The 9,608-nt window shown below is 43.9% G+C and overlaps 1 pseudogene; it reads right to left on the reverse strand.

Annotated features, from left to right (window-relative positions):
* Window positions 1-6,456: 6,456 nt before the first annotated feature.
* LOC101567638 lies at window positions 6,457-7,072 on the reverse strand (annotated as a pseudogene).
* Window positions 7,073-9,608: the final 2,536 nt, after the last annotated feature.

Below are 9,608 nucleotides of genomic sequence, written 5' to 3' on the forward strand. Positions count from 1 at the left end.
CCTTGCCGAACTCCGGCTCCTTTCCCGCCGCTGGGCGCGGGGCGGCGGGTCGCCTGGCGCCCCCTTCCTGCATTTCCTCTCCGCACTGCGCCCCCTGTCGGCCACCACGCTGCTCCTCCCGGGTCGGTGGCATGGTAGCGAAACGGGACTAGCAGGCCCCTGGGGCCGTCGCACTGGGTTCCCTCCAGGTTACCCGGATACTTGCACGACAGCACGAGGGTGAGGTCCACAGGAGGGGATGGAAAAATGTCAGTGCAGTGTGCCTGGCGAGATGGGGAAAGTTTGAAGCGGGCGGGGAGGGGGTTATCCTCTCAGTGCCAGAGGCGGGTTTCTGAAAGTGAGCGCTGCTGAAGATCTGACCCAAATCTTCTGAGGCCTCCGAGGCCTCCCACCATACCAACAGCCCTCCTTGGGGCTTAGCAAAGGGTTCTTCAGATGCTTGCTCCTTGGGGAGCTGGCTGACTTGGAGGCATAGGTAGTGATGGTGGTTGGTGTGCAAGGCTGCGGGTTGTGTGCATGCCTGCTTATGTTCAGTTGCTTCCATCAGTGACTCAAAGGATTTGCGCCAGAAAGATGCGAGGAACTCTGGCCTTCTCACCCTCTCACCCCCATTACTGAAGAGGGAACCTACGGCAGTCCAAACAAACAGCGGTGATTGCAGATAGGTCCAGTGGGTACTCCTGCTGTTTTCTCCTTGACCACCTCTGCAAGGCCCAGCTTACATAGGTTCTTGGAAAACCTCCCAGGGCCTTACCATAGATAAGGTTAAGGCACTGAGGCCCTTCCCCATCACAGGCCAACCTGGCAAGTGGGGGCGGCTTCCCTGGCTCCAGCTGCACGGTGCAGGAATGGCAGCAAGTAGGTAATAAATTTTTCCTGTAGGTGTTTTTTTCTTGAGCATGAGTTCCTGTGTCTTCCTCAGCAGGCTTCTCTGCTTTTTGGACAACGTGCTTCTAAGTGTCCATTTCTGCTGGCAGAGAATACTAAATCTTACAAATTGATTTACAGGAGAGGAGTTCTTTCCAAAGTTACCTGCATGCTTTGTGTACAGAACCCATCTTTTGGCACTTGAAAGAAGCTACTTTTGGGCTGGTGAGATGGCTCAGTGGTCTAAAGCACCTACTTAGAACAAGCTAAGCTAAGCTAAGCAAAGCACAGGGACCGTGGTTCATATCCCCCAGCACCACATGCCAGCCAGCCCCGCCCTCTGGTGGGCTGAACTGGCCACACACAATATAAATATATAAATAAGATTTAAAAACAGACAAGTATGTTTCTTCTTTAAAAAAAAAAAAAAGGAAAGAAACTACTTTGGGATCTATTTCTGTGTCTTTCAGCTGTGACCTACAAGATCACCCAGCAAGGTAGCCATCAAGGAACTATGGTTACTAGGCCCCTTCCTATAGAAGGTGGGCACTGGAGACGGAGGCGGGCCACATGACAAGCTAGTAGAATGGCTTAAAGGATATGATTATGACAAATTCCATTTCCTCGCCTGAGGATCTTAATGTCAGTCTTGTCTTCTTCAGAGACCTGAAATCATCTCATGCCCTTGCTCTGAACTTTTCCTCTAACCTTTCCCTTTTCTGATTTGTGCTCAGTGTATGATCACTCAAAAGTCTTCCAATTATTGAAGAGACAAATTTCAGGGCTGGAGGTATAGCTCAATGATAGAATACTTGCCTAGTGTGTGTTAGGTACTGGGATGTATCCCTAACATGAGGGGAGCAGGGAAGGAGAGAAGGGAGGAAGGGGAGAGAGAGAGAGAGAGAGAGAGAGAGAGAGAGAGAGAGAGAGAGAAATTTAATTTAATTTGTGCCTACTCATTCTGGTCACCAGTGCCCTACAACTCTCTCCTTCCCTTTCTACTAAAATTTCTAGAAATAAATTTTTGTCACACTTCTTCCATTCATTCCTCTTCCTCTTTGTTTTGGCTTCTGGCCACATTACATCACTGAAATGCCTCTTGCCAGTGACCTAGTTGCTAAATTCAGTGGTCACTTTCAGTCTTCTTGGTTGACTTTTAAACAGCATCCTTTTGTCTACACTGTTTTGATTGAAACTCTACTCCCTGGGCTTATAGGGAGCTACTCTCCTCATTTCTTTATTTACTTATTTTTGCAGTGTAGGGCATCGAACTTGGGGCTTTACACAGGCTAGACAAGTGCACTACTATTGAGCTAAATCCCTGGTCCAGGTCCCTTCCTGAGTTACTGTAGAACTTTACTGGTTGATGTTACCCAGAGTGCTGCCTCAGACCTCTTTCTAAGCAATGCCATTTTTATTCATGGCTTTATTTGCCATCACACACTATGCTGGCAGTCTCCAAGCCTGTCTGTCTAGCTTATTAGCAAATAAGCTAAACTGTCACTGACTCATGTTTATTGGTGGAAGACACTTTGAGCCCCCAGCATTAGGACTTCTTTGCTGAGGGTACAGCATTTAGCGTGAGCATCAGCATATTTGCATCAGTTCTCCTTGCCTCCAGGTTCCACGGGGGCATTGTGGTGGGCCCAGATGGATGCTCCACATGCAGCTGGTTTGTGTCATAGCTGGGAATCACTGATCTTGGGAAATCTGCTTATGTGGGATGCAGTAAACAAGCCTGCTCTTTGTTCTAGAGGGACAATAGGTCACTTGCTGCAGGCATAAAAAACCCTAAAAAGAGATGCAGTAAAAAGAGGCCCAAAATGCATTCTTGGTGCACACAGCAAAATGTGCAAAAGTGCCTAAGACCCATGGATGATCAACTCTTCCAACAGTGGGCACTTCATACTCATCAGATGAGCATGTTCTCTTCCAGGCCTCCCTCCAAATCTACATGGTCCTATCTCTCCTTTCTGTTAGGCACCACAAGCTAGAAACCCTGGAGTCATTGGGTATTCACTGCTGTTTCATCTTTTCAACAACTATAAGACAGGCTTTGCTATTGTCCTGATTTCTTAGGTGAGGAAATTGAATTTTAATGAGGCCGAATGATTCGGCCAAGTTCATGTAGGTAGTAAAGGAAAGATCTAGGATTTACACTTAGATCTGTGTGATCTGATGGTAGTTTGGAGCAAAAATATTAGAAACCATTGATGAAGGGAGAGAATACAACCAGTTGGATGGTAAGTGTCCTCCATATTTCCATGGGTTCCCCAGGATGGCGATATGTACTAGGAGATAGTAGAACTTTTAAGAGGTGGGTCTAGCAAGAAGTCATTAGGTCACTGGGGCTGTGTCTTTTTGTGTTTTATTTTGTTTCAGAATTTATTCTCTTGATCATTTGCTTTTAAGCCAGTAATTTCCATCTCATGGACATATTGGATTTTTCTCACCATGAAATCTAGAATTAAGTAATTTTTTTTTTTTTTTTGTATTTTAGGGAAGGGTCTACAGGGTATTCTACTATTCAGGGTCTCACTACTAGATTAGACTCATAGCGATTCTCCTGTTTACAGCCTCTGAAGTGCTGAGATTATAGGTGTGGGCCACCATGTCCGGCCTCAATTACAGTCTCAGTGCAGCCTGGGGGGGGCGGTCAGCAGGGCAGGCCTGGGCATCAAACACCCGGCTCCTGTGCCTGCTTGCAGGTGCTTTAATCCGCTGAGCTATTTGGCTGGCCCTCAAATTAAGTAATTTTTAAAAAAAATTATATATTTGGCATATGGTCCTACTACATAGCTTGGACTCATAGTGATCCTCCTGTTTCCAGCTTCCTCAGCACTGGTATTACAAGCATGTGCCACCATGCCTGGTCTTGGTGACCGGCTCCATGGGCCAGCATGACATGTGGTACTGGGGATCGAACCTGGATCCTTGCACTTGCCTAGGCAGATGATTAGACTGCTGAGCTATCTCCGCAGCCTGAATTAAGTAATTCTTGTTATATTTTTGGTTGGGGTACTCACTATAGTTTCTAAACATGTTGTAAACATTCAAAACATAAAAGTCTAATGAAATTTAAAGAGATTAGATAAATGTTTACATGAAAACATTGAACATATGCATATCTAATATATTGATCAAAATATTTTACCTAGTATGTCAAACTCTTATTGTTACAATATTCTTCATTTATAGTATTAAACCCTTTAAAAATAATCATACAGAAGGTGTTTGAATACCCTTTTTATGCAGACAAGACTGAAGTTTAAGAAAAGTAAAGCATTTGTCCAGTACCTTCTTGATAGTAACTGGAAAGCTGAAATTCAAAAACCATCTTTGTACTGTATTAGAGAATATAAATGATCCATAAATATTTTTAAAATTTTTGCTTGAAAATGTTGTTATACAATTGTTTTTGAACCCAATGAAAGACCTTGGATAGGATGGAAGAACAGAAGCCATGGGCCTGGCTGACGGCCAGATGGCCCCAGGCAGGTGGCAGGGAGATGACTAGGACAGCTGGAGGGATGAGCCTTGAGTAAGCCTCGGGGAGACTCTGGCACTGATTCAGAAAAGGAGGAGGAGAGATGTCAGTAAGTTTCCAGCTAGGAGAGAAATTGGAGGAGTCCTGGTCTTATTCTTTTGTCAGTGACTTAGAAAAAGCTACCTGCTATAACATCAGGGGAGAAGACAGGGCCCAGGCTTGTGGAGAGAGGTGAGAATGAAACTGCAGAATTCTCAGCAATAGCAACAGTAGCAGCAGCAGTAGTAGCAGAGGAACTGAGGGAGGGAGCTGTTGAATAGAAAGAGGGAGGCTGACAGAGTGGGCAGTGTCCAGCCATTCTGCAGAGTCAGGCGACAAGGAGCTCCAAATGGCATACTATGGCTATGGGATTGGCTTCAGCAGCTCCCAACAGCTGAAGAATCAGATCTAGCAAGTGAGGTGTTAGGTTGATTCAGCACTGTGTGTTTGTGACAGAGGGTAATGTAGGTCCTAGAAGGATGAATATATTGAGGAATACTGACTGACAAGGAGGTCCAGGGATGGGGATAGGATAAAATATATTTAAAGGGCCAGTGAGATAGCGCAGTGGGCTAAGTGCCTGCTTAGGCAAGTACAGGGATCGGCGTTTGATCCCAAGTACCACATGCCATGACAGCCTTGCCTCTGGGCACACTGAGCTGGCCACTGAGACCCAGCATGGTGGCACATGCCTGTAATCCTAGTGCTGTGGAGTAAAAACGGGAATCACTATGAGTCCAAGCTGTATAGTGGGACCCTGGACCAAATACATAGAAATGATATATTTAAACCATTGGTTCTCTAACTTGAGTGTGCATGTGAATCCCTTGGAGTTTCTCATTCACCAGGTCAAGGGCATTTGCGTCAGTAAGGAGTTTCCAGGGATGCCAAAGACTATTGATCAGAGATTGCCTTTTGAGAAGATCCAGGAGAGGTGGGTTGTGAGGAGGGAGCCAGTGAGAGCTTTCCTCTTGAGTTCTCATTATAATTTTGACCATTTCTGGACTCAGAGGAATTCAGTGTGCCACTGAGAGTACTGACCCTGAGGAACCACTCAACCTAGTCCTTTCACATACAGTAAAAGGATTCTTATGTCTTAATTGACAGAGATTCTCTGCTTGACCAAACTAGTCAGGCTCCTGTACATTTCCACCTGTACATTTCCTTGAAAAATCAGCTTTAGCAAAGATCTCTACTGGATCAATATAATAAGAACCCACCCTTATTCCCCATTATCCACCATATCTGATGAGGTCATTTTCTTCTCACAGGGAGACCCATGTCCTTTTAGTGTGCTTAGGATGGTCACTTCTCTCCCAGAAGCTTTTCCAATTCCTGGTGCCTTTCTTCTGTGGCCAGCTAAAATACTTCAGAGTCCTTCAATGATGACACACGTTAGAGATAAATGTAAATTCCTATGGGTTGCTCTGAAAATTGGATAGTTCAAGCAAACCACTTGTGTGACATCCCAAACGTGTGGTCTATCTCCTTTAATTTTATTTATTTACTTATTTATTTTTTTGGTGGAACTGGAGATAGGACTCAGGCCCCTGTGCTTGCCAGGCAAGCACTTATTCTATTGAGCCATCTCCCTGCCCCTTCTTTAATTTTTAAAAATTTATACATTTTATTTATTTTTTATTTACAAAGCCTTTTACTTGGCCAGCAGTTGAGAGTCAAGAAACAAGACATCAGATAACAATTAACTAAGATCCAGCATGGTAGTCTTTCAAGTTGTTTTATATAAGGGAACACCAGAGCAGCTCCTGATTCTTAGGCTAAGCAGATGTTCTTTGAGTGCTTTAGGCAAGTACAGGGATTGGGGTTCGATCCCAGGTACCACATGCCATGACAGCCTTGCCTCTGGGCACACTGAGGCAACTGACCAGGACATACATTTAGCCAGAGTGGTCTGGGCAAGCAGCACTGTGCTACTTGCAGGCCCATTTGAGTCTCAGCCTCCAGCCTCCCAGGTCCTGTCTATCCTACACAGATGCTTTACAGCTGTGGATGGCGTGTCCGCTTCTTTCTCTTCTCCTCCTCCTTTGTCACTTTCCCTTTTCTCCTCCTCTGGTGACTCCTTTTTCTTTTTCGCCTCTACTGTCTGCTCCTTTCTCTGCTTGCTCTTCTTCTCCACTGTCAGCTCCTTCCATTCCTCCATGCTGTCCTCCATTGGCTCCCTTCACTCCTTCTTTGTCACAAACACTGATATAAACTGCTTTGTTACAGCTCTCTTGGTTCTGAGAAATTTTGATGGCAAAAAACTATCCTGGGGGCAAAGATTGTATTTTCCTCTGTGTAGCCTTGAGAACAATCCAGCCGCAGCAAAGTACTGTAGTTGTAGTCTTCTACAATACCGCCAAACTTGAGGCAGAATGGCATCCACTTCCTTTTAGCCGATTCTGATTTGAGTTCTGCCGGGTCCAACACATCTACCTTGAGTTTCTCAAAATGCTCCCGGAATTCAGAGTAGATCTGATCATCCACTTCCGTGAGTTTCAGGAACTGCGGGTCAACCGATGAAATCAGCTTACACTACACTTGAGCATACTGCACTGCTCTCAGCCCAAGCCATCTCAATATCTAGATCCTAAAGATTCTGCTGGGAGAGAGAGAGAGTATTTGCCACAGACACTGCCTCCTGAAAACTGGCTCATCCATGCCACAGGCTCCCTCCATGTTGCAGCCAAGAAAGTGTGGCCCATTTATACATTTTAGATATGTACTACCTCATCACCATCATCACCACTGCTTCATCACCATCTCAAAAGCAACATTCATCATAGGGAATAGTACTTGTATGTGATATATTGTGATTTTTCTTCTTTTACTCTTCCTCTTTTTTTTTTTTAATTTTATTTATTTATGTGTGTGTGTGTGTGTGTGTGTGTGTGTGTGTGGCCAGCTCAGCCCACCAGGGGGCGGGGCTGGCTAGCATGTGGTGCTGGGGGATTGAACCGTGGTCCCTGTGCTTTGCTTAGCTTAAGCTTGTTCTAAGTAGGTGCTTTAGACCACTGAGCCATCTCACCAGCCCAAAATGGAATAAGCATTTTTTTTTCTTTTTTCTTTTTTGTTCCTCGCCTGCCTTCAGGGCACGTTTGGCCAGCTGGAGAGTTGTGAGGTTCGAACTCCAGCCACCTGAGGCTGACAGCTTTGTGGAAGCAGCCACTTAAAGGACTGAGCTAGGCTCAGGCCCCCTTTACTCTTCCTCTTGCCTCCATGCAAACCATTTTTTGCTCCTTGTTTACAAAAGCTTTGTTTATATTTTCCTCCTATTCTCTTTTTTCCCTTTCTTCCTTTTCCCCCTTCCCTCACCTAGTTCCCTTTTCTTGTTTGAACATCTTCTTCCTATTTTGCAATAACAGCTACACATTTTGGTCCTTATTACTTGATCTTGCTTTTAATTTTTGTCAGAGAGCAAAGCATAGTGTCAGATGGTCAGAGATGCTAATGAGAGAAATGGCCTCTGAGGGAGAGGGCTAGTGCATGGCAGGATAGCTGGTATCAAGGTGTCTGTGAAGTCCGAGTTCTGTTTCCCTCCATCCTATATCTCTGCCTCACATTTCTTGAGTAGCCTGCATCTTGAATTTTGTGTCTGACATTTCTTTCTTTCTTTCTTTCTTTCTTTCTTTCTTTCTTTCTTTCTTTATGTTATTTACATCTTTTCTTTTTACAGTGGAAAATTTCACACCCCAAAAGTTAGACTAGTCTAATGGTCACACATGCAGATTTTAATGTTTTAGGATTATGTCCAACCTTGCTTTATCCCATGCTTATTCTTTTCCTATGTCCACATCCTGTGGATAGTCATAGGGGATTTGTATATCTTCATAAAGGATATCTATTTTTATTTGTTTATTTTATTTTTTGTCTTTTTGAAACAGGGTCTTGCTATACAGCTCAGGCTGGCCTTGAACTTACTTTGTAGCCCAGGCTGGTCTCTAACTTGCGACAATTTTCTTGTTTCAGCCTCCTAAGGGCTGAGATTACAGGGGTGCACCAGTATACCTGGCTATTTTTAATTTTGGTTGTTTGTAACTTTACAAGAATACACCTTGTTGTATGAATGTTTTGTGGAGTAACTTTTTGCCTTAGTATTTCATTAGTAATAACCATGCTTATTGATGCGTGGCACCATAGTTCATTGACTGTGTACAATGGCCCATCTTGGCTTACTTGTGTATTCTCCACCTGATGGCCTTGTAATCTGTGGGCACTTGAAGTGATGAAGAGTGCTGTATCAGCTACTCTTATCTCATTGTTGAGACAAAAATACCTCACGCCTAAAGTTAAAGGGAAAAGCTTTATTTAGCTTACACTTTATAGAGGCTTCAGTGCATAATCAGCTGTCTCCAAGGCAGGATGACATATGGCAGAGCACCAACAGTTCATGGAAGTGAATGACGGAAACAGCAACAAGAGAGAGAAAGGATAAGGGACAGTCCTGTTTCTTGGGGCCTGGGAGATGGCTCAGTGGAATAAGTGCTTCCCTAGCCTGAGTTCAATCTCCGGTTCTGAAAAAAAAAAAAAAAAAAAAGACAATCCTTTCTGTGCCTTATACTGTATGTAAGTTACCTGTTATAGGGAGGTAGAACACTCACACCCTTAGTCCCAGCACTGGATCATGAATCAATCATAAACTCTACATTGAGTCATTTTTCAAAAGCCATCCCCTATGACTGCATGAGGCCTTTGGCTAGGATATCTGGACACATTGTAAATGTTGCTGTGCATATTCTTATGCATGTTTGTTGTATACCTAGAATAGCCCTAGGGGTGGGCTTTTTAAAATTTAGGATTAATGCTGGATATTTTCCCCAATGTGTCTATACTAAATTTTTGTCCTCTCTTTCCAGAACTATACAAGTAATCTCTCTTCCACTGAAATCCTTTCCTGCCCAAACTTGTTAATGATAGGCTTACTATTTTTTCCAATTACTTGGCCAATTAAAATCAAATTTCATTAGGTCTTAATTTGTATTTTCTCATTAACTGATGGCTTCATTATCTCAGGCTACCACAACAAATTATAATAGACTAGACTTTTGCTCACTTGGGAGATTTTACTCCTTCATTTTTTTCCCTTTCTCCCTTTAGAATGGGAATGTATTCTGTAACACACAGCATTTCTGTTTGAAAAGGTTCATAGTTGGGGAAGAATTCTGCTGGGAGGTTGAATCAGATCTCCACTCTCAGCTATATTTGGTTTAGATGT

The sequence above is a fragment of the Octodon degus genome, unplaced genomic scaffold (assembly GCF_000260255.1).
Source record: "Octodon degus isolate 3935 unplaced genomic scaffold, OctDeg1.0 scaffold00067, whole genome shotgun sequence".
NCBI lineage: Eukaryota > Metazoa > Chordata > Mammalia > Rodentia > Octodontidae > Octodon > Octodon degus.